Genomic DNA, 22,765 nt, shown 5'->3' with positions numbered 1-22,765 from the left:
ATATACAATGGCCGTTCGTGGCCGTTTGGGCAGGCAGGTGGTTGGTTGGGCAGAGGGCGAGGAGGAAGAACTGTGTTCACTCCTCTGCCTGCCTTTTTACCTCTCGCTTCCCCCCACTCACTCCTCCATCTGCCTCCCACTATGTCACACTAACTTTCCACCTGACCCCCATTTCAAATAGGTCACTTCATTCCAACTAGGCCCAGTGAAAAGGACAAGACGTTGGGTTCTTTATGCATTTTTTCCAAAGACAAAATGCCGCGCTGCGCCCATTTGCAAGTCCACAAAGCTAGCACAGTCCTAAGACGGTTTTTCATTTAAGCACTGTAGTACACCTGCCAAAAGGGCAGTCAAGCATTCCAGGACCAACTGCAGACCTAGCTGGAGGACGGGAGTGTGTGGAGCAAGCTCCAACTCCATCTCCCTGTTCCAGAAATCCGTGGCCGGCAGTTATAGGAAGCGTGGAATGCAATCACATGAAAAGTAAAAACCCATTTCAGGCATGTCAGAAGTGGGATTCGAACCCACGCCTCCAGAGGAGACTGCGACCTGAACGCAGCGCCTTAGACCACTCGGCCATCCTGACTCTGCCTTAGGCGCTCGCCTGAATCGGCTTAGAGGCTATGTTGGCAAGTCTTTGACCACACTTAAATCCTCTTGGATTTCCTAAAATGTCTCCACAGTCTGCCAGGAATATACTCTCGCGCATCCCACCCACCCCTCCTAACCCACCACCCTCCCCATCCATTTTAAAAATGTCACTTCATTCCCACTAGGCCCAGTTAAAAGGACAACACATTGGGTTCTTTATGCATTTTTTCCAAAGGCAAAATGTCGCGGTGCGCCCGTTTGCATGTCCACAAGGCCGGCCCAGTCCAAAGATGGTTTTTCACTGGAGTTCACTTTCCCAAAAAAGAAGCGAGGAAATACAGGAAGCACTGGAAATCAACCATGAGGCCTGCAGTGCGTGCTCCAACTCCATCTCCCTGTTCCAGAAAGCCTTGGCCAGCAGTTATAGGACGCCTGGAATGTTACAATCAAATGAAAAGAAAAAATCTGTTACAGACATGTCAGAGGTGGGATTCGAACCCACGCCTCCAGCGGAGACTGCGACCTGAACGCAGCGCCTTAGACCACTCGGCCATCCTGACTCTGCCGTTTGCACCCCTCAGATGCGGCTTAGAGGCAATGTTGGAAAGTCTCAAAGACCACCCGCCTAAAATCCTCTCCTATTGCATTAAAGTCTCCAAATTCCTCCCAAAAGAATAATCACAGGCAGGGCAGCACTCATACAACGACTACTGGCACAGACGTGCAGGGTTCAATCCCTATGTACAGCAGCTACTTGTCACAAGCACACATGAGTCTTTCATGTTTCTGCAGAACGGTGCTGCCTGCCACCTGTTAACAGACACGAGCAACTACACCTCAGGAAATAGGAAGGCAGGAGGCGGGCTGGTTTATGCAAATAAAAGCATGCACTGTGTCCAACCCTTCAGGAGGTTCAGGCAGTGTGCTAGAGCCTTCTTGGTCACAAGAGGTTGGGCACTAGTGCCGGGGAGCCTGTTTAGGCTGAAAGGACTGTGTATGGGCCGGCCTGATCTCCCTGTACTCCTGCACAGGACTCACTCTAAATTACAGGGCTAAAGAGTTCTGCCAGCAAAGCCTATATACAATGGCCGTTCGTGGCCGTTCGGGGCCGTTTGGGCAGGCAGGTGGTTGGTTGGGCAGAGGGCGAGGAGGAAGAACTGTGTTCACTCCTCTGCCTGCCTTTTTACCTCTCGCTTCCCCCCACTCACTCCTCCATCTGCCTCCCACTATGTCACACTAACTTTCCACCTGACCCCCATTTCAAATAGGTCACTTCATTCCAACTAGGCCCAGTGAAAAGGACAAGACGTTGGGTTCTTTATGCATTTTTTCCAAAGACAAAATGCCGCGCTGCGCCCATTTGCAAGTCCACAAAGCTAGCACAGTCCTAAGACGGTTTTTCATTTAAGCACTGTAGTACACCTGCCAAAAGGGCAGTCAAGCATTCCAGGACCAACTGCAGACCTAGCTGGAGGACGGGAGTGTGTGGAGCAAGCTCCAACTCCATCTCCCTGTTCCAGAAATCCGTGGCCGGCAGTTATAGGAAGCGTGGAATGCAATCACATGAAAAGTAAAAACCCATTTCAGGCATGTCAGAAGTGGGATTCGAACCCACGCCTCCAGAGGAGACTGCGACCTGAACGCAGCGCCTTAGACCACTCGGCCATCCTGACTCTGCCTTTGGCGCTCGCCTGAATCGGCTTAGAGGCTATGTTGGCAAGTCTTTGACCACACTTAAATCCTCTTGGATTTCCTAAAATGTCTCCACAGTCTGCCAGGAATATACTCTCGCGCATCCCACCCACCCCTCCTAACCCACCACCCTCCCCATCCATTTTAAAAATGTCACTTCATTCCCACTAGGCCCAGTTAAAAGGACAACACATTGGGTTCTTTATGCATTTTTTCCAAAGGCAAAATGTCGCGGTGCGCCCGTTTGCATGTCCACAAGGCCGGCCCAGTCCAAAGATGGTTTTTCACTGGAGTTCACTTTCCCAAAAAAGAAGCGAGGAAATACAGGAAGCACTGGAAATCAACCATGAGGCCTGCAGTGCGTGCTCCAACTCCATCTCCCTGTTCCAGAAAGCCTTGGCCAGCAGTTATAGGACGCCTGGAATGTTACAATCAAATGAAAAGAAAAAATCTGTTACAGACATGTCAGAGGTGGGATTCGAACCCACTGCGACCTGAACGCAGCGCCTTAGACCACTCGGCCATCCTGACTCTGCCATTTGCACCCCTCAGATGCGGCTTAGAGGCAATGTTGGAAAGTCTCAAAGACCACCCGCCTAAAATCCTCTCCTATTGCATTAAAGTCTCCCAATTCCTCCCAAAAGAATAATCACAGGCAGGGCAGCACTCATACAACGACTACTGGCACAGACGTGCAGGGTTCAATCCCTATGTACAGCAGCTACTTGTCACAAGCACACATGAGTCTTTCATGTTTCTGCAGAACGGTGCTGCCTGCCACCTGTTAACAGACACAAGCAACTACACCTCAGGAAATAGGAAGGCAGGAGGCGGGCTGGTTTATGCAAATAAAAGCATGCACTGTGTCCAACCCTTCAGGAGGTTCAGGCAGTGTGCTAGAGCCTTCTTGGTCACAAGAGGTTGGGCACTAGTGCCGGGGAGCCTGTTTAGGCTGAAAGGACTGTGTATGGGCCGGCCTGATCTCCCTGTACTCCTGCACAGGACTCACTCTAAATTACAGGGCTAAAGAGTTCTGCCAGCAAAGCCTATATACAATGGCCGTTCGTGGCCGTTCGGGGCCGTTTGGGCAGGCAGGTGGTTGGTTGGGCAGAGGGCGAGGAGGAAGAACTGTGTTCACTCCTCTGCCTGCCTTTTTACCTCTCGCTTCCCCCCACTCACTCCTCCATCTGCCTCCCACTATGTCACACTAACTTTCCACCTGACCCCCATTTCAAATAGGTCACTTCATTCCAACTAGGCCCAGTGAAAAGGACAAGACGTTGGGTTCTTTATGCATTTTTTCCAAAGACAAAATGCCGCGCTGCGCCCATTTGCAAGTCCACAAAGCTAGCACAGTCCTAAGACGGTTTTTCATTTAAGCACTGTAGTACACCTGCCAAAAGGGCAGTCAAGCATTCCAGGACCAACTGCAGACCTAGCTGGAGGACGGGAGTGTGTGGAGCAAGCTCCAACTCCATCTCCCTGTTCCAGAAATCCGTGGCCGGCAGTTATAGGAAGCGTGGAATGCAATCACATGAAAAGTAAAAACCCATTTCAGGCATGTCAGAAGTGGGATTCGAACCCACGCCTCCAGAGGAGACTGCGACCTGAACGCAGCGCCTTAGACCACTCGGCCATCCTGACTCTGCCTTAGGCGCTCGCCTGAATCGGCTTAGAGGCTATGTTGGCAAGTCTTTGACCACACTTAAATCCTCTTGGATTTCCTAAAATGTCTCCACAGTCTGCCAGGAATATACTCTCGCGCATCCCACCCACCCCTCCTAACCCACCACCCTCCCCATCCATTTTAAAAATGTCACTTCATTCCCACTAGGCCCAGTTAAAAGGACAACACATTGGGTTCTTTATGCATTTTTTCCAAAGGCAAAATGTCGCGGTGCGCCCGTTTGCATGTCCACAAGGCCGGCCCAGTCCAAAGATGGTTTTTCACTGGAGTTCACTTTCCCAAAAAAGAAGCGAGGAAATACAGGAAGCACTGGAAATCAACCATGAGGCCTGCAGTGCGTGCTCCAACTCCATCTCCCTGTTCCAGAAAGCCTTGGCCAGCAGTTATAGGACGCCTGGAATGTTACAATCAAATGAAAAGAAAAAATCTGTTACAGACATGTCAGAGGTGGGATTCGAACCCACTGCGACCTGAACGCAGCGCCTTAGACCACTCGGCCATCCTGACTCTGCCGTTTGCACCCCTCAGATGCGGCTTAGAGGCAATGTTGGAAAGTCTCAAAGACCACCCGCCTAAAATCCTCTCCTATTGCATTAAAGTCTCCAAATTCCTCCCAAAAGAATAATCACAGGCAGGGCAGCACTCATACAACGACTACTGGCACAGACGTGCAGGGTTCAATCCCTATGTACAGCAGCTACTTGTCACAAGCACACATGAGTCTTTCATGTTTCTGCAGAACGGTGCTGCCTGCCACCTGTTAACAGACACGAGCAACTACACCTCAGGAAATAGGAAGGCAGGAGGCGGGCTGGTTTATGCAAATAAAAGCATGCACTGTGTCCAACCCTTCAGGAGGTTCAGGCAGTGTGCTAGAGCCTTCTTGGTCACAAGAGGTTGGGCACTAGTGCCGGGGAGCCTGTTTAGGCTGAAAGGACTGTGTATGGGCCGGCCTGATCTCCCTGTACTCCTGCACAGGACTCACTCTAAATTACAGGGCTAAAGAGTTCTGCCAGCAAAGCCTATATACAATGGCCGTTCGTGGCCGTTCGGGGCCGTTTGGGCAGGCAGGTGGTTGGTTGGGCAGAGGGCGAGGAGGAAGAACTGTGTTCACTCCTCTGCCTGCCTTTTTACCTCTCGCTTCCCCCCACTCACTCCTCCATCTGCCTCCCACTATGTCACACTAACTTTCCACCTGACCCCCATTTCAAATAGGTCACTTCATTCCAACTAGGCCCAGTGAAAAGGACAAGACGTTGGGTTCTTTATGCATTTTTTCCAAAGACAAAATGCCGCGCTGCGCCCATTTGCAAGTCCACAAAGCTAGCACAGTCCTAAGACGGTTTTTCATTTAAGCACTGTAGTACACCTGCCAAAAGGGCAGTCAAGCATTCCAGGACCAACTGCAGACCTAGCTGGAGGACGGGAGTGTGTGGAGCAAGCTCCAACTCCATCTCCCTGTTCCAGAAATCCGTGGCCGGCAGTTATAGGAAGCGTGGAATGCAATCACATGAAAAGTAAAAACCCATTTCAGGCATGTCAGAAGTGGGATTCGAACCCACGCCTCCAGAGGAGACTGCGACCTGAACGCAGCGCCTTAGACCACTCGGCCATCCTGACTCTGCCTTTGGCGCTCGCCTGAATCGGCTTAGAGGCTATGTTGGCAAGTCTTTGACCACACTTAAATCCTCTTGGATTTCCTAAAATGTCTCCACAGTCTGCCAGGAATATACTCTCGCGCATCCCACCCACCCCTCCTAACCCACCACCCTCCCCATCCATTTTAAAAATGTCACTTCATTCCCACTAGGCCCAGTTAAAAGGACAACACATTGGGTTCTTTATGCATTTTTTCCAAAGGCAAAATGTCGCGGTGCGCCCGTTTGCATGTCCACAAGGCCGGCCCAGTCCAAAGATGGTTTTTCACTGGAGTTCACTTTCCCAAAAAAGAAGCGAGGAAATACAGGAAGCACTGGAAATCAACCATGAGGCCTGCAGTGCGTGCTCCAACTCCATCTCCCTGTTCCAGAAAGCCTTGGCCAGCAGTTATAGGACGCCTGGAATGTTACAATCAAATGAAAAGAAAAAATCTGTTACAGACATGTCAGAGGTGGGATTCGAACCCACTGCGACCTGAACGCAGCGCCTTAGACCACTCGGCCATCCTGACTCTGCCATTTGCACCCCTCAGATGCGGCTTAGAGGCAATGTTGGAAAGTCTCAAAGACCACCCGCCTAAAATCCTCTCCTATTGCATTAAAGTCTCCCAATTCCTCCCAAAAGAATAATCACAGGCAGGGCAGCACTCATACAACGACTACTGGCACAGACGTGCAGGGTTCAATCCCTATGTACAGCAGCTACTTGTCACAAGCACACATGAGTCTTTCATGTTTCTGCAGAACGGTGCTGCCTGCCACCTGTTAACAGACACAAGCAACTACACCTCAGGAAATAGGAAGGCAGGAGGCGGGCTGGTTTATGCAAATAAAAGCATGCACTGTGTCCAACCCTTCAGGAGGTTCAGGCAGTGTGCTAGAGCCTTCTTGGTCACAAGAGGTTGGGCACTAGTGCCGGGGAGCCTGTTTAGGCTGAAAGGACTGTGTATGGGCCGGCCTGATCTCCCTGTACTCCTGCACAGGACTCACTCTAAATTACAGGGCTAAAGAGTTCTGCCAGCAAAGCCTATATACAATGGCCGTTCGTGGCCGTTCGGGGCCGTTTGGGCAGGCAGGTGGTTGGTTGGGCAGAGGGCGAGGAGGAAGAACTGTGTTCACTCCTCTGCCTGCCTTTTTACCTCTCGCTTCCCCCCACTCACTCCTCCATCTGCCTCCCACTATGTCACACTAACTTTCCACCTGACCCCCATTTCAAATAGGTCACTTCATTCCAACTAGGCCCAGTGAAAAGGACAAGACGTTGGGTTCTTTATGCATTTTTTCCAAAGACAAAATGCCGCGCTGCGCCCATTTGCAAGTCCACAAAGCTAGCACAGTCCTAAGACGGTTTTTCATTTAAGCACTGTAGTACACCTGCCAAAAGGGCAGTCAAGCATTCCAGGACCAACTGCAGACCTAGCTGGAGGACGGGAGTGTGTGGAGCAAGCTCCAACTCCATCTCCCTGTTCCAGAAATCCGTGGCCGGCAGTTATAGGAAGCGTGGAATGCAATCACATGAAAAGTAAAAACCCATTTCAGGCATGTCAGAAGTGGGATTCGAACCCACGCCTCCAGAGGAGACTGCGACCTGAACGCAGCGCCTTAGACCACTCGGCCATCCTGACTCTGCCTTAGGCGCTCGCCTGAATCGGCTTAGAGGCTATGTTGGCAAGTCTTTGACCACACTTAAATCCTCTTGGATTTCCTAAAATGTCTCCACAGTCTGCCAGGAATATACTCTCGCGCATCCCACCCACCCCTCCTAACCCACCACCCTCCCCATCCATTTTAAAAATGTCACTTCATTCCCACTAGGCCCAGTTAAAAGGACAACACATTGGGTTCTTTATGCATTTTTTCCAAAGGCAAAATGTCGCGGTGCGCCCGTTTGCATGTCCACAAGGCCGGCCCAGTCCAAAGATGGTTTTTCACTGGAGTTCACTTTCCCAAAAAAGAAGCGAGGAAATACAGGAAGCACTGGAAATCAACCATGAGGCCTGCAGTGCGTGCTCCAACTCCATCTCCCTGTTCCAGAAAGCCTTGGCCAGCAGTTATAGGACGCCTGGAATGTTACAATCAAATGAAAAGAAAAAATCTGTTACAGACATGTCAGAGGTGGGATTCGAACCCACGCCTCCAGCGGAGACTGCGACCTGAACGCAGCGCCTTAGACCACTCGGCCATCCTGACTCTGCCGTTTGCACCCCTCAGATGCGGCTTAGAGGCAATGTTGGAAAGTCTCAAAGACCACCCGCCTAAAATCCTCTCCTATTGCATTAAAGTCTCCAAATTCCTCCCAAAAGAATAATCACAGGCAGGGCAGCACTCATACAACGACTACTGGCACAGACGTGCAGGGTTCAATCCCTATGTACAGCAGCTACTTGTCACAAGCACACATGAGTCTTTCATGTTTCTGCAGAACGGTGCTGCCTGCCACCTGTTAACAGACACGAGCAACTACACCTCAGGAAATAGGAAGGCAGGAGGCGGGCTGGTTTATGCAAATAAAAGCATGCACTGTGTCCAACCCTTCAGGAGGTTCAGGCAGTGTGCTAGAGCCTTCTTGGTCACAAGAGGTTGGGCACTAGTGCCGGGGAGCCTGTTTAGGCTGAAAGGACTGTGTATGGGCCGGCCTGATCTCCCTGTACTCCTGCACAGGACTCACTCTAAATTACAGGGCTAAAGAGTTCTGCCAGCAAAGCCTATATACAATGGCCGTTCGTGGCCGTTCGGGGCCGTTTGGGCAGGCAGGTGGTTGGTTGGGCAGAGGGCGAGGAGGAAGAACTGTGTTCACTCCTCTGCCTGCCTTTTTACCTCTCGCTTCCCCCCACTCACTCCTCCATCTGCCTCCCACTATGTCACACTAACTTTCCACCTGACCCCCATTTCAAATAGGTCACTTCATTCCAACTAGGCCCAGTGAAAAGGACAAGACGTTGGGTTCTTTATGCATTTTTTCCAAAGACAAAATGCCGCGCTGCGCCCATTTGCAAGTCCACAAAGCTAGCACAGTCCTAAGACGGTTTTTCATTTAAGCACTGTAGTACACCTGCCAAAAGGGCAGTCAAGCATTCCAGGACCAACTGCAGACCTAGCTGGAGGACGGGAGTGTGTGGAGCAAGCTCCAACTCCATCTCCCTGTTCCAGAAATCCGTGGCCGGCAGTTATAGGAAGCGTGGAATGCAATCACATGAAAAGTAAAAACCCATTTCAGGCATGTCAGAAGTGGGATTCGAACCCACGCCTCCAGAGGAGACTGCGACCTGAACGCAGCGCCTTAGACCACTCGGCCATCCTGACTCTGCCTTTGGCGCTCGCCTGAATCGGCTTAGAGGCTATGTTGGCAAGTCTTTGACCACACTTAAATCCTCTTGGATTTCCTAAAATGTCTCCACAGTCTGCCAGGAATATACTCTCGCGCATCCCACCCACCCCTCCTAACCCACCACCCTCCCCATCCATTTTAAAAATGTCACTTCATTCCCACTAGGCCCAGTTAAAAGGACAACACATTGGGTTCTTTATGCATTTTTTCCAAAGGCAAAATGTCGCGGTGCGCCCGTTTGCATGTCCACAAGGCCGGCCCAGTCCAAAGATGGTTTTTCACTGGAGTTCACTTTCCCAAAAAAGAAGCGAGGAAATACAGGAAGCACTGGAAATCAACCATGAGGCCTGCAGTGCGTGCTCCAACTCCATCTCCCTGTTCCAGAAAGCCTTGGCCAGCAGTTATAGGACGCCTGGAATGTTACAATCAAATGAAAAGAAAAAATCTGTTACAGACATGTCAGAGGTGGGATTCGAACCCACTGCGACCTGAACGCAGCGCCTTAGACCACTCGGCCATCCTGACTCTGCCATTTGCACCCCTCAGATGCGGCTTAGAGGCAATGTTGGAAAGTCTCAAAGACCACCCGCCTAAAATCCTCTCCTATTGCATTAAAGTCTCCCAATTCCTCCCAAAAGAATAATCACAGGCAGGGCAGCACTCATACAACGACTACTGGCACAGACGTGCAGGGTTCAATCCCTATGTACAGCAGCTACTTGTCACAAGCACACATGAGTCTTTCATGTTTCTGCAGAACGGTGCTGCCTGCCACCTGTTAACAGACACAAGCAACTACACCTCAGGAAATAGGAAGGCAGGAGGCGGGCTGGTTTATGCAAATAAAAGCATGCACTGTGTCCAACCCTTCAGGAGGTTCAGGCAGTGTGCTAGAGCCTTCTTGGTCACAAGAGGTTGGGCACTAGTGCCGGGGAGCCTGTTTAGGCTGAAAGGACTGTGTATGGGCCGGCCTGATCTCCCTGTACTCCTGCACAGGACTCACTCTAAATTACAGGGCTAAAGAGTTCTGCCAGCAAAGCCTATATACAATGGCCGTTCGTGGCCGTTTGGGCAGGCAGGTGGTTGGTTGGGCAGAGGGCGAGGAGGAAGAACTGTGTTCACTCCTCTGCCTGCCTTTTTACCTCTCGCTTCCCCCCACTCACTCCTCCATCTGCCTCCCACTATGTCACACTAACTTTCCACCTGACCCCCATTTCAAATAGGTCACTTCATTCCAACTAGGCCCAGTGAAAAGGACAAGACGTTGGGTTCTTTATGCATTTTTTCCAAAGACAAAATGCCGCGCTGCGCCCATTTGCAAGTCCACAAAGCTAGCACAGTCCTAAGACGGTTTTTCATTTAAGCACTGTAGTACACCTGCCAAAAGGGCAGTCAAGCATTCCAGGACCAACTGCAGACCTAGCTGGAGGACGGGAGTGTGTGGAGCAAGCTCCAACTCCATCTCCCTGTTCCAGAAATCCGTGGCCGGCAGTTATAGGAAGCGTGGAATGCAATCACATGAAAAGTAAAAACCCATTTCAGGCATGTCAGAAGTGGGATTCGAACCCACGCCTCCAGAGGAGACTGCGACCTGAACGCAGCGCCTTAGACCACTCGGCCATCCTGACTCTGCCTTAGGCGCTCGCCTGAATCGGCTTAGAGGCTATGTTGGCAAGTCTTTGACCACACTTAAATCCTCTTGGATTTCCTAAAATGTCTCCACAGTCTGCCAGGAATATACTCTCGCGCATCCCACCCACCCCTCCTAACCCACCACCCTCCCCATCCATTTTAAAAATGTCACTTCATTCCCACTAGGCCCAGTTAAAAGGACAACACATTGGGTTCTTTATGCATTTTTTCCAAAGGCAAAATGTCGCGGTGCGCCCGTTTGCATGTCCACAAGGCCGGCCCAGTCCAAAGATGGTTTTTCACTGGAGTTCACTTTCCCAAAAAAGAAGCGAGGAAATACAGGAAGCACTGGAAATCAACCATGAGGCCTGCAGTGCGTGCTCCAACTCCATCTCCCTGTTCCAGAAAGCCTTGGCCAGCAGTTATAGGACGCCTGGAATGTTACAATCAAATGAAAAGAAAAAATCTGTTACAGACATGTCAGAGGTGGGATTCGAACCCACTGCGACCTGAACGCAGCGCCTTAGACCACTCGGCCATCCTGACTCTGCCGTTTGCACCCCTCAGATGCGGCTTAGAGGCAATGTTGGAAAGTCTCAAAGACCACCCGCCTAAAATCCTCTCCTATTGCATTAAAGTCTCCAAATTCCTCCCAAAAGAATAATCACAGGCAGGGCAGCACTCATACAACGACTACTGGCACAGACGTGCAGGGTTCAATCCCTATGTACAGCAGCTACTTGTCACAAGCACACATGAGTCTTTCATGTTTCTGCAGAACGGTGCTGCCTGCCACCTGTTAACAGACACGAGCAACTACACCTCAGGAAATAGGAAGGCAGGAGGCGGGCTGGTTTATGCAAATAAAAGCATGCACTGTGTCCAACCCTTCAGGAGGTTCAGGCAGTGTGCTAGAGCCTTCTTGGTCACAAGAGGTTGGGCACTAGTGCCGGGGAGCCTGTTTAGGCTGAAAGGACTGTGTATGGGCCGGCCTGATCTCCCTGTACTCCTGCACAGGACTCACTCTAAATTACAGGGCTAAAGAGTTCTGCCAGCAAAGCCTATATACAATGGCCGTTCGTGGCCGTTCGGGGCCGTTTGGGCAGGCAGGTGGTTGGTTGGGCAGAGGGCGAGGAGGAAGAACTGTGTTCACTCCTCTGCCTGCCTTTTTACCTCTCGCTTCCCCCCACTCACTCCTCCATCTGCCTCCCACTATGTCACACTAACTTTCCACCTGACCCCCATTTCAAATAGGTCACTTCATTCCAACTAGGCCCAGTGAAAAGGACAAGACGTTGGGTTCTTTATGCATTTTTTCCAAAGACAAAATGCCGCGCTGCGCCCATTTGCAAGTCCACAAAGCTAGCACAGTCCTAAGACGGTTTTTCATTTAAGCACTGTAGTACACCTGCCAAAAGGGCAGTCAAGCATTCCAGGACCAACTGCAGACCTAGCTGGAGGACGGGAGTGTGTGGAGCAAGCTCCAACTCCATCTCCCTGTTCCAGAAATCCGTGGCCGGCAGTTATAGGAAGCGTGGAATGCAATCACATGAAAAGTAAAAACCCATTTCAGGCATGTCAGAAGTGGGATTCGAACCCACGCCTCCAGAGGAGACTGCGACCTGAACGCAGCGCCTTAGACCACTCGGCCATCCTGACTCTGCCTTAGGCGCTCGCCTGAATCGGCTTAGAGGCTATGTTGGCAAGTCTTTGACCACACTTAAATCCTCTTGGATTTCCTAAAATGTCTCCACAGTCTGCCAGGAATATACTCTCGCGCATCCCACCCACCCCTCCTAACCCACCACCCTCCCCATCCATTTTAAAAATGTCACTTCATTCCCACTAGGCCCAGTTAAAAGGACAACACATTGGGTTCTTTATGCATTTTTTCCAAAGGCAAAATGTCGCGGTGCGCCCGTTTGCATGTCCACAAGGCCGGCCCAGTCCAAAGATGGTTTTTCACTGGAGTTCACTTTCCCAAAAAAGAAGCGAGGAAATACAGGAAGCACTGGAAATCAACCATGAGGCCTGCAGTGCGTGCTCCAACTCCATCTCCCTGTTCCAGAAAGCCTTGGCCAGCAGTTATAGGACGCCTGGAATGTTACAATCAAATGAAAAGAAAAAATCTGTTACAGACATGTCAGAGGTGGGATTCGAACCCACGCCTCCAGCGGAGACTGCGACCTGAACGCAGCGCCTTAGACCACTCGGCCATCCTGACTCTGCCGTTTGCACCCCTCAGATGCGGCTTAGAGGCAATGTTGGAAAGTCTCAAAGACCACCCGCCTAAAATCCTCTCCTATTGCATTAAAGTCTCCAAATTCCTCCCAAAAGAATAATCACAGGCAGGGCAGCACTCATACAACGACTACTGGCACAGACGTGCAGGGTTCAATCCCTATGTACAGCAGCTACTTGTCACAAGCACACATGAGTCTTTCATGTTTCTGCAGAACGGTGCTGCCTGCCACCTGTTAACAGACACGAGCAACTACACCTCAGGAAATAGGAAGGCAGGAGGCGGGCTGGTTTATGCAAATAAAAGCATGCACTGTGTCCAACCCTTCAGGAGGTTCAGGCAGTGTGCTAGAGCCTTCTTGGTCACAAGAGGTTGGGCACTAGTGCCGGGGAGCCTGTTTAGGCTGAAAGGACTGTGTATGGGCCGGCCTGATCTCCCTGTACTCCTGCACAGGACTCACTCTAAATTACAGGGCTAAAGAGTTCTGCCAGCAAAGCCTATATACAATGGCCGTTCGTGGCCGTTTGGGCAGGCAGGTGGTTGGTTGGGCAGAGGGCGAGGAGGAAGAACTGTGTTCACTCCTCTGCCTGCCTTTTTACCTCTCGCTTCCCCCCACTCACTCCTCCATCTGCCTCCCACTATGTCACACTAACTTTCCACCTGACCCCCATTTCAAATAGGTCACTTCATTCCAACTAGGCCCAGTGAAAAGGACAAGACGTTGGGTTCTTTATGCATTTTTTCCAAAGACAAAATGCCGCGCTGCGCCCATTTGCAAGTCCACAAAGCTAGCACAGTCCTAAGACGGTTTTTCATTTAAGCACTGTAGTACACCTGCCAAAAGGGCAGTCAAGCATTCCAGGACCAACTGCAGACCTAGCTGGAGGACGGGAGTGTGTGGAGCAAGCTCCAACTCCATCTCCCTGTTCCAGAAATCCGTGGCCGGCAGTTATAGGAAGCGTGGAATGCAATCACATGAAAAGTAAAAACCCATTTCAGGCATGTCAGAAGTGGGATTCGAACCCACGCCTCCAGAGGAGACTGCGACCTGAACGCAGCGCCTTAGACCACTCGGCCATCCTGACTCTGCCTTAGGCGCTCGCCTGAATCGGCTTAGAGGCTATGTTGGCAAGTCTTTGACCACACTTAAATCCTCTTGGATTTCCTAAAATGTCTCCACAGTCTGCCAGGAATATACTCTCGCGCATCCCACCCACCCCTCCTAACCCACCACCCTCCCCATCCATTTTAAAAATGTCACTTCATTCCCACTAGGCCCAGTTAAAAGGACAACACATTGGGTTCTTTATGCATTTTTTCCAAAGGCAAAATGTCGCGGTGCGCCCGTTTGCATGTCCACAAGGCCGGCCCAGTCCAAAGATGGTTTTTCACTGGAGTTCACTTTCCCAAAAAAGAAGCGAGGAAATACAGGAAGCACTGGAAATCAACCATGAGGCCTGCAGTGCGTGCTCCAACTCCATCTCCCTGTTCCAGAAAGCCTTGGCCAGCAGTTATAGGACGCCTGGAATGTTACAATCAAATGAAAAGAAAAAATCTGTTACAGACATGTCAGAGGTGGGATTCGAACCCACGCCTCCAGCGGAGACTGCGACCTGAACGCAGCGCCTTAGACCACTCGGCCATCCTGACTCTGCCGTTTGCACCCCTCAGATGCGGCTTAGAGGCAATGTTGGAAAGTCTCAAAGACCACCCGCCTAAAATCCTCTCCTATTGCATTAAAGTCTCCAAATTCCTCCCAAAAGAATAATCACAGGCAGGGCAGCACTCATACAACGACTACTGGCACAGACGTGCAGGGTTCAATCCCTATGTACAGCAGCTACTTGTCACAAGCACACATGAGTCTTTCATGTTTCTGCAGAACGGTGCTGCCTGCCACCTGTTAACAGACACGAGCAACTACACCTCAGGAAATAGGAAGGCAGGAGGCGGGCTGGTTTATGCAAATAAAAGCATGCACTGTGTCCAACCCTTCAGGAGGTTCAGGCAGTGTGCTAGAGCCTTCTTGGTCACAAGAGGTTGGGCACTAGTGCCGGGGAGCCTGTTTAGGCTGAAAGGACTGTGTATGGGCCGGCCTGATCTCCCTGTACTCCTGCACAGGACTCACTCTAAATTACAGGGCTAAAGAGTTCTGCCAGCAAAGCCTATATACAATGGCCGTTCGTGGCCGTTCGGGGCCGTTTGGGCAGGCAGGTGGTTGGTTGGGCAGAGGGCGAGGAGGAAGAACTGTGTTCACTCCTCTGCCTGCCTTTTTACCTCTCGCTTCCCCCCACTCACTCCTCCATCTGCCTCCCACTATGTCACACTAACTTTCCACCTGACCCCCATTTCAAATAGGTCACTTCATTCCAACTAGGCCCAGTGAAAAGGACAAGACGTTGGGTTCTTTATGCATTTTTTCCAAAGACAAAATGCCGCGCTGCGCCCATTTGCAAGTCCACAAAGCTAGCACAGTCCTAAGACGGTTTTTCATTTAAGCACTGTAGTACACCTGCCAAAAGGGCAGTCAAGCATTCCAGGACCAACTGCAGACCTAGCTGGAGGACGGGAGTGTGTGGAGCAAGCTCCAACTCCATCTCCCTGTTCCAGAAATCCGTGGCCGGCAGTTATAGGAAGCGTGGAATGCAATCACATGAAAAGTAAAAACCCATTTCAGGCATGTCAGAAGTGGGATTCGAACCCACGCCTCCAGAGGAGACTGCGACCTGAACGCAGCGCCTTAGACCACTCGGCCATCCTGACTCTGCCTTTGGCGCTCGCCTGAATCGGCTTAGAGGCTATGTTGGCAAGTCTTTGACCACACTTAAATCCTCTTGGATTTCCTAAAATGTCTCCACAGTCTGCCAGGAATATACTCTCGCGCATCCCACCCACCCCTCCTAACCCACCACCCTCCCCATCCATTTTAAAAATGTCACTTCATTCCCACTAGGCCCAGTTAAAAGGACAACACATTGGGTTCTTTATGCATTTTTTCCAAAGGCAAAATGTCGCGGTGCGCCCGTTTGCATGTCCACAAGGCCGGCCCAGTCCAAAGATGGTTTTTCACTGGAGTTCACTTTCCCAAAAAAGAAGCGAGGAAATACAGGAAGCACTGGAAATCAACCATGAGGCCTGCAGTGCGTGCTCCAACTCCATCTCCCTGTTCCAGAAAGCCTTGGCCAGCAGTTATAGGACGCCTGGAATGTTACAATCAAATGAAAAGAAAAAATCTGTTACAGACATGTCAGAGGTGGGATTCGAACCCACTGCGACCTGAACGCAGCGCCTTAGACCACTCGGCCATCCTGACTCTGCCATTTGCACCCCTCAGATGCGGCTTAGAGGCAATGTTGGAAAGTCTCAAAGACCACCCGCCTAAAATCCTCTCCTATTGCATTAAAGTCTCCCAATTCCTCCCAAAAGAATAATCACAGGCAGGGCAGCACTCATACAACGACTACTGGCACAGACGTGCAGGGTTCAATCCCTATGTACAGCAGCTACTTGTCACAAGCACACATGAGTCTTTCATGTTTCTGCAGAACGGTGCTGCCTGCCACCTGTTAACAGACACAAGCAACTACACCTCAGGAAATAGGAAGGCAGGAGGCGGGCTGGTTTATGCAAATAAAAGCATGCACTGTGTCCAACCCTTCAGGAGGTTCAGGCAGTGTGCTAGAGCCTTCTTGGTCACAAGAGGTTGGGCACTAGTGCCGGGGAGCCTGTTTAGGCTGAAAGGACTGTGTATGGGCCGGCCTGATCTCCCTGTACTCCTGCACAGGACTCACTCTAAATTACAGGGCTAAAGAGTTCTGCCAGCAAAGCCTATATACAATGGCCGTTCGTGGCCGTTCGGGGCCGTTTGGGCAGGCAGGTGGTTGGTTGGGCAGAGGGCGAGGAGGAAGAACTGTGTTCACTCCTCTGCCTGCCTTTTTACCTCTCGCTTCCCCCCACTCACTCCTCCATCTGCCTCCCACTATGTCACACTAACTTTCCACCTGACCCCCATTTCAAATAGGTCACTTAATTCCAACTAGGCCCAGTGAAAAGGACAAGACGTTGGGTTCTTTATGCATTTTTTCCAAAGACAAAATGCCGCGCTGCGCCCATTTGCAAGTCCACAAAGCTAGCACAGTCCTAAGACGGTTTTTCATTTAAGCACTGTAGTACACCTGCCAAAAGGGCAGTCAAGCATTCCAGGACCAACTGCAGACCTAGCTGGAGGACGGGAGTGTGTGGAGCAAGCTCCAACTCCATCTCCCTGTTCCAGAAATCCGTGGCCGGCAGTTATAGGAAGCGTGGAATGCAATCACATGAAAAGTAAAAACCCATTTCAGGCATGTCAGAAGTGGGATTCGAACCCACGCCTCCAGAGGAGACTGCGACCTGAACGCAGCGCCTTAGACCACTCGGCCATCCTGACTCTGCCTTAGGCGCTCGCCTGAATCGGCTTAGAGGCTATGTTGGCAAGTCTTTGACCACACTTAAATCCTCTTGGATTTCCTAAAATGTCTCCACAGTCTGCCAGGAATATACTCTCGCGCATCCCACCCACCCCTCCTAACCCACCACCCTCCCCATCCATTTTAAAAATGTCACTTCATTCCCACTAGGCCCAGTTAAAAGGACAACACATTGGGTTCTTTATGCATTTTTTCCAAAGGCAAAATGTCGCGGTGCGCCCGTTTGCATGTCCACAAGGCCGGCCCAGTCCAAAGATGGTTTTTCACTGGAGTTCACTTTCCCAAAAAAGAAGCGAGGAAATACAGGAAGCACTGGAAATCAACCATGAGGCCTGCAGTGCGTGCTCCAACTCCATCTCCCTGTTCCAGAAAGCCTTGGCCAGCAGTTATAGGACGCCTGGAATGTTACAATCAAATGAAAAGAAAAAATCTGTTACAGACATGTCAGAGGTGGGATTCGAACCCACTGCGACCTGAACGCAGCGCCTTAGACCACTCGGCCATCCTGACTCTGCCATTTGCACCCCTCAGATGCGGCTTAGAGGCAATGTTGGAAAGTCTCAAAGACCACCCGCCTAAAATCCTCTCCTATTGCATTAAAGTCTCCCAATTCCTCCCAAAAGAATAATCACAGGCAGGGCAGCACTCATACAACGACTACTGGCACAGACGTGCAGGGTTCAATCCCTATGTACAGCAGCTACTTGTCACAAGCACACATGAGTCTTTCATGTTTCTGCAGAACGGTGCTGCCTGCCACCTGTTAACAGACACAAGCAACTACACCTCAGGAAATAGGAAGGCAGGAGGCGGGCTGGTTTATGCAAATAAAAGCATGCACTGTGTCCAACCCTTCAGGAGGTTCAGGCAGTGTGCTAGAGCCTTCTTGGTCACAAGAGGTTGGGCACTAGTCCCGGGGAGCCTGTTTAGGCTGAAAGGACTGTGTATGGGCCGGCCTGATCTCCCTGTACTCCTGCACAGGACTCACTCTAAATGACAGGGCTAGAGAGTTCTGCCAGCAAAGCCTATATACAATGGCCGTTCGTGGCCGTTTGGGCAGGCAGGTGGTTGGTTGGGCAGAGGGCGAGGAGGAAGAACTGTGTTCACTCCTCTGCCTGCCTTTTTACCTCTCGCTTCCCCCCACTCACTCCTCCATCTGCCTCCCACTATGTCACACTAACTTTCCACCTGACCCCCATTTCAAATAGGTCACTTCATTCCAACTAGGCCCAGTGAAAAGGACAAGACGTTGGGTTCTTTATGCATTTTTTCCAAAGACAAAATGCCGCGCTGCGCCCATTTGCAAGTCCACAAAGCTAGCACAGTCCTAAGACGGTTTTTCATTTAAGCACTGTAGTACACCTGCCAAAAGGGCAGTCAAGCATTCCAGGACCAACTGCAGACCTAGCTGGAGGACGGGAGTGTGTGGAGCAAGCTCCAACTCCATCTCCCTGTTCCAGAAATCCGTGGCCGGCAGTTATAGGAAGCGTGGAATGCAATCACATGAAAAGTAAAAACCCATTTCAGGCATGTCAGAAGTGGGATTCGAACCCACGCCTCCAGAGGAGACTGCGACCTGAACGCAGCGCCTTAGACCACTCGGCCATCCTGACTCTGCCTTTGGCGCTCGCCTGAATCGGCTTAGAGGCTATGTTGGCAAGTCTTTGACCACACTTAAATCCTCTTGGATTTCCTAAAATGTCTCCACAGTCTGCCAGGAATATACTCTCGCGCATCCCACCCACCCCTCCTAACCCACCACCCTCCCCATCCATTTTAAAAATGTCACTTCATTCCCACTAGGCCCAGTTAAAAGGACAACACATTGGGTTCTTTATGCATTTTTTCCAAAGGCAAAATGTCGCGGTGCGCCCGTTTGCATGTCCACAAGGCCGGCCCAGTCCAAAGATGGTTTTTCACTGGAGTTCACTTTCCCAAAAAAGAAGCGAGGAAATACAGGAAGCACTGGAAATCAACCATGAGGCCTGCAGTGCGTGCTCCAACTCCATCTCCCTGTTCCAGAAAGCCTTGGCCAGCAGTTATAGGACGCCTGGAATGTTACAATCAAATGAAAAGAAAAAATCTGTTACAGACATGTCAGAGGTGGGATTCGAACCCACGCCTCCAGCGGAGACTGCGACCTGAACGCAGCGCCTTAGACCACTCGGCCATCCTGACTCTGCCGTTTGCACCCCTCAGATGCGGCTTAGAGGCAATGTTGGAAAGTCTCAAAGACCACCCGCCTAAAATCCTCTCCTATTGCATTAAAGTCTCCAAATTCCTCCCAAAAGAATAATCACAGGCAGGGCAGCACTCATACAACGACTACTGGCACAGACGTGCAGGGTTCAATCCCTATGTACAGCAGCTACTTGTCACAAGCACACATGAGTCTTTCATGTTTCTGCAGAACGGTGCTGCCTGCCACCTGTTAACAGACACGAGCAACTACACCTCAGGAAATAGGAAGGCAGGAGGCGGGCTGGTTTATGCAAATAAAAGCATGCACTGTGTCCAACCCTTCAGGAGGTTCAGGCAGTGTGCTAGAGCCTTCTTGGTCACAAGAGGTTGGGCACTAGTGCCGGGGAGCCTGTTTAGGCTGAAAGGACTGTGTATGGGCCGGCCTGATCTCCCTGTACTCCTGCACAGGACTCACTCTAAATTACAGGGCTAAAGAGTTCTGCCAGCAAAGCCTATATACAATGGCCGTTCGTGGCCGTTTGGGCAGGCAGGTGGTTGGTTGGGCAGAGGGCGAGGAGGAAGAACTGTGTTCACTCCTCTGCCTGCCTTTTTACCTCTCGCTTCCCCCCACTCACTCCTCCATCTGCCTCCCACTATGTCACACTAACTTTCCACCTGACCCCCATTTCAAATAGGTCACTTCATTCCAACTAGGCCCAGTGAAAAGGACAAGACGTTGGGTTCTTTATGCATTTTTTCCAAAGACAAAATGCCGCGCTGCGCCCATTTGCAAGTCCACAAAGCTAGCACAGTCCTAAGACGGTTTTTCATTTAAGCACTGTAGTACACCTGCCAAAAGGGCAGTCAAGCATTCCAGGACCAACTGCAGACCTAGCTGGAGGACGGGAGTGTGTGGAGCAAGCTCCAACTCCATCTCCCTGTTCCAGAAATCCGTGGCCGGCAGTTATAGGAAGCGTGGAATGCAATCACATGAAAAGTAAAAACCCATTTCAGGCATGTCAGAAGTGGGATTCGAACCCACGCCTCCAGAGGAGACTGCGACCTGAACGCAGCGCCTTAGACCACTCGGCCATCCTGACTCTGCCTTAGGCGCTCGCCTGAATCGGCTTAGAGGCTATGTTGGCAAGTCTTTGACCACACTTAAATCCTCTTGGATTTCCTAAAATGTCTCCACAGTCTGCCAGGAATATACTCTCGCGCATCCCACCCACCCCTCCTAACCCACCACCCTCCCCATCCATTTTAAAAATGTCACTTCATTCCCACTAGGCCCAGTTAAAAGGACAACACATTGGGTTCTTTATGCATTTTTTCCAAAGGCAAAATGTCGCGGTGCGCCCGTTTGCATGTCCACAAGGCCGGCCCAGTCCAAAGATGGTTTTTCACTGGAGTTCACTTTCCCAAAAAAGAAGCGAGGAAATACAGGAAGCACTGGAAATCAACCATGAGGCCTGCAGTGCGTGCTCCAACTCCATCTCCCTGTTCCAGAAAGCCTTGGCCAGCAGTTATAGGACGCCTGGAATGTTACAATCAAATGAAAAGAAAAAATCTGTTACAGACATGTCAGAGGTGGGATTCGAACCCACGCCTCCAGCGGAGACTGCGACCTGAACGCAGCGCCTTAGACCACTCGGCCATCCTGACTCTGCCGTTTGCACCCCTCAGATGCGGCTTAGAGGCAATGTTGGAAAGTCTCAAAGACCACCCGCCTAAAATCCTCTCCTATTGCATTAAAGTCTCCAAATTCCTCCCAAAAGAATAATCACAGGCAGGGCAGCACTCATACAACGACTACTGGCACAGACGTGCAGGGTTCAATCCCTATGTACAGCAGCTACTTGTCACAAGCACACATGAGTCTTTCATGTTTCTGCAGAACGGTGCTGCCTGCCACCTGTTAACAGACACGAGCAACTACACCTCAGGAAATAGGAAGGCAGGAGGCGGGCTGGTTTATGCAAATAAAAGCATGCACTGTGTCCAACCCTTCAGGAGGTTCAGGCAGTGTGCTAGAGCCTTCTTGGTCACAAGAGGTTGGGCACTAGTGCCGGGGAGCCTGTTTAGGCTGAAAGGACTGTGTATGGGCCGGCCTGATCTCCCTGTACTCCTGCACAGGACTCACTCTAAATTACAGGGCTAAAGAGTTCTGCCAGCAAAGCCTATATACAATGGCCGTTCGTGGCCGTTCGGGGCCGTTTGGGCAGGCAGGTGGTTGGTTGGGCAGAGGGCGAGGAGGAAGAACTGTGTTCACTCCTCTGCCTGCCTTTTTACCTCTCGCTTCCCCCCACTCACTCCTCCATCTGCCTCCCACTATGTCACACTAACTTTCCACCTGACCCCCATTTCAAATAGGTCACTTCATTCCAACTAGGCCCAGTGAAAAGGACAAGACGTTGGGTTCTTTATGCATTTTTTCCAAAGACAAAATGCCGCGCTGCGCCCATTTGCAAGTCCACAAAGCTAGCACAGTCCTAAGACGGTTTTTCATTTAAGCACTGTAGTACACCTGCCAAAAGGGCAGTCAAGCATTCCAGGACCAACTGCAGACCTAGCTGGAGGACGGGAGTGTGTGGAGCAAGCTCCAACTCCATCTCCCTGTTCCAGAAATCCGTGGCCGGCAGTTATAGGAAGCGTGGAATGCAATCACATGAAAAGTAAAAACCCATTTCAGGCATGTCAGAAGTGGGATTCGAACCCACGCCTCCAGAGGAGACTGCGACCTGAACGCAGCGCCTTAGACCACTCGGCCATCCTGACTCTGCCTTTGGCGCTCGCCTGAATCGGCTTAGAGGCTATGTTGGCAAGTCTTTGACCACACTTAAATCCTCTTGGATTTCCTAAAATGTCTCCACAGTCTGCCAGGAATATACTCTCGCGCATCCCACCCACCCCTCCTAACCCACCACCCTCCCCATCCATTTTAAAAATGTCACTTCATTCCCACTAGGCCCAGTTAAAAGGACAACACATTGGGTTCTTTATGCATTTTTTCCAAAGGCAAAATGTCGCGGTGCGCCCGTTTGCATGTCCACAAGGCCGGCCCAGTCCAAAGATGGTTTTTCACTGGAGTTCACTTTCCCAAAAAAGAAGCGAGGAAATACAGGAAGCACTGGAAATCAACCATGAGGCCTGCAGTGCGTGCTCCAACTCCATCTCCCTGTTCCAGAAAGCCTTGGCCAGCAGTTATAGGACGCCTGGAATGTTACAATCAAATGAAAAGAAAAAATCTGTTACAGACATGTCAGAGGTGGGATTCGAACCCACTGC

General features: G+C 50.9%; 20 non-coding genes across 20 annotated transcripts; all 20 read right to left on the bottom strand.

The window, feature by feature from the left end:
• Nucleotides 1-503: 503 nt before the first annotated feature.
• On the bottom strand, nucleotides 504-586 carry TRNAL-CAG (transfer RNA leucine (anticodon CAG)). Its single transcript has one exon. It is a non-coding gene; the product is annotated as a tRNA-Leu (tRNA).
• Nucleotides 587-1,068: 482 nt separating this feature from the next.
• On the bottom strand, nucleotides 1,069-1,151 carry TRNAL-CAG (transfer RNA leucine (anticodon CAG)). The gene has a single exon. It is a non-coding gene; the product is annotated as a tRNA-Leu (tRNA).
• Nucleotides 1,152-2,181: 1,030 nt separating this feature from the next.
• On the bottom strand, nucleotides 2,182-2,264 carry TRNAL-CAG (transfer RNA leucine (anticodon CAG)). Its single transcript has one exon. It is a non-coding gene; the product is annotated as a tRNA-Leu (tRNA).
• Nucleotides 2,265-3,844: 1,580 nt separating this feature from the next.
• TRNAL-CAG (transfer RNA leucine (anticodon CAG)) lies at nucleotides 3,845-3,927 on the bottom strand. Its single transcript has one exon. It is a non-coding gene; the product is annotated as a tRNA-Leu (tRNA).
• A 1,580-nt stretch (nucleotides 3,928-5,507) lies between these two features.
• On the bottom strand, nucleotides 5,508-5,590 carry TRNAL-CAG (transfer RNA leucine (anticodon CAG)). Its single transcript has one exon. It is a non-coding gene; the product is annotated as a tRNA-Leu (tRNA).
• A 1,580-nt stretch (nucleotides 5,591-7,170) lies between these two features.
• Nucleotides 7,171-7,253, bottom strand: TRNAL-CAG (transfer RNA leucine (anticodon CAG)). The gene has a single exon. It is a non-coding gene; the product is annotated as a tRNA-Leu (tRNA).
• Nucleotides 7,254-7,735: 482 nt separating this feature from the next.
• On the bottom strand, nucleotides 7,736-7,818 carry TRNAL-CAG (transfer RNA leucine (anticodon CAG)). Its single transcript has one exon. It is a non-coding gene; the product is annotated as a tRNA-Leu (tRNA).
• Nucleotides 7,819-8,848: 1,030 nt separating this feature from the next.
• On the bottom strand, nucleotides 8,849-8,931 carry TRNAL-CAG (transfer RNA leucine (anticodon CAG)). The gene has a single exon. It is a non-coding gene; the product is annotated as a tRNA-Leu (tRNA).
• A 1,570-nt stretch (nucleotides 8,932-10,501) lies between these two features.
• On the bottom strand, nucleotides 10,502-10,584 carry TRNAL-CAG (transfer RNA leucine (anticodon CAG)). Its single transcript has one exon. It is a non-coding gene; the product is annotated as a tRNA-Leu (tRNA).
• Nucleotides 10,585-12,164: 1,580 nt separating this feature from the next.
• On the bottom strand, nucleotides 12,165-12,247 carry TRNAL-CAG (transfer RNA leucine (anticodon CAG)). Its single transcript has one exon. It is a non-coding gene; the product is annotated as a tRNA-Leu (tRNA).
• A 482-nt stretch (nucleotides 12,248-12,729) lies between these two features.
• Nucleotides 12,730-12,812, bottom strand: TRNAL-CAG (transfer RNA leucine (anticodon CAG)). The gene has a single exon. It is a non-coding gene; the product is annotated as a tRNA-Leu (tRNA).
• Nucleotides 12,813-13,832: 1,020 nt separating this feature from the next.
• On the bottom strand, nucleotides 13,833-13,915 carry TRNAL-CAG (transfer RNA leucine (anticodon CAG)). Its single transcript has one exon. It is a non-coding gene; the product is annotated as a tRNA-Leu (tRNA).
• A 482-nt stretch (nucleotides 13,916-14,397) lies between these two features.
• On the bottom strand, nucleotides 14,398-14,480 carry TRNAL-CAG (transfer RNA leucine (anticodon CAG)). Its single transcript has one exon. It is a non-coding gene; the product is annotated as a tRNA-Leu (tRNA).
• A 1,030-nt stretch (nucleotides 14,481-15,510) lies between these two features.
• TRNAL-CAG (transfer RNA leucine (anticodon CAG)) lies at nucleotides 15,511-15,593 on the bottom strand. The gene has a single exon. It is a non-coding gene; the product is annotated as a tRNA-Leu (tRNA).
• A 1,580-nt stretch (nucleotides 15,594-17,173) lies between these two features.
• TRNAL-CAG (transfer RNA leucine (anticodon CAG)) lies at nucleotides 17,174-17,256 on the bottom strand. The gene has a single exon. It is a non-coding gene; the product is annotated as a tRNA-Leu (tRNA).
• A 1,570-nt stretch (nucleotides 17,257-18,826) lies between these two features.
• On the bottom strand, nucleotides 18,827-18,909 carry TRNAL-CAG (transfer RNA leucine (anticodon CAG)). Its single transcript has one exon. It is a non-coding gene; the product is annotated as a tRNA-Leu (tRNA).
• A 482-nt stretch (nucleotides 18,910-19,391) lies between these two features.
• On the bottom strand, nucleotides 19,392-19,474 carry TRNAL-CAG (transfer RNA leucine (anticodon CAG)). Its single transcript has one exon. It is a non-coding gene; the product is annotated as a tRNA-Leu (tRNA).
• A 1,020-nt stretch (nucleotides 19,475-20,494) lies between these two features.
• TRNAL-CAG (transfer RNA leucine (anticodon CAG)) lies at nucleotides 20,495-20,577 on the bottom strand. The gene has a single exon. It is a non-coding gene; the product is annotated as a tRNA-Leu (tRNA).
• A 482-nt stretch (nucleotides 20,578-21,059) lies between these two features.
• TRNAL-CAG (transfer RNA leucine (anticodon CAG)) lies at nucleotides 21,060-21,142 on the bottom strand. The gene has a single exon. It is a non-coding gene; the product is annotated as a tRNA-Leu (tRNA).
• Nucleotides 21,143-22,172: 1,030 nt separating this feature from the next.
• TRNAL-CAG (transfer RNA leucine (anticodon CAG)) lies at nucleotides 22,173-22,255 on the bottom strand. Its single transcript has one exon. It is a non-coding gene; the product is annotated as a tRNA-Leu (tRNA).
• Between the last annotated feature and the right edge of the window lie 510 nt (nucleotides 22,256-22,765).

Source organism: Ambystoma mexicanum, chromosome 11, assembly GCF_040938575.1.
Source record: "Ambystoma mexicanum isolate Mex_15411 chromosome 11, UKY_AmexF1_1, whole genome shotgun sequence".
In the NCBI taxonomy this organism is placed as follows: domain Eukaryota; kingdom Metazoa; phylum Chordata; class Amphibia; order Caudata; family Ambystomatidae; genus Ambystoma; species Ambystoma mexicanum.
The sequence above is the reverse complement of the archived record's forward strand: the minus strand, read 5'-3'. Positions and strand labels throughout refer to the sequence as shown.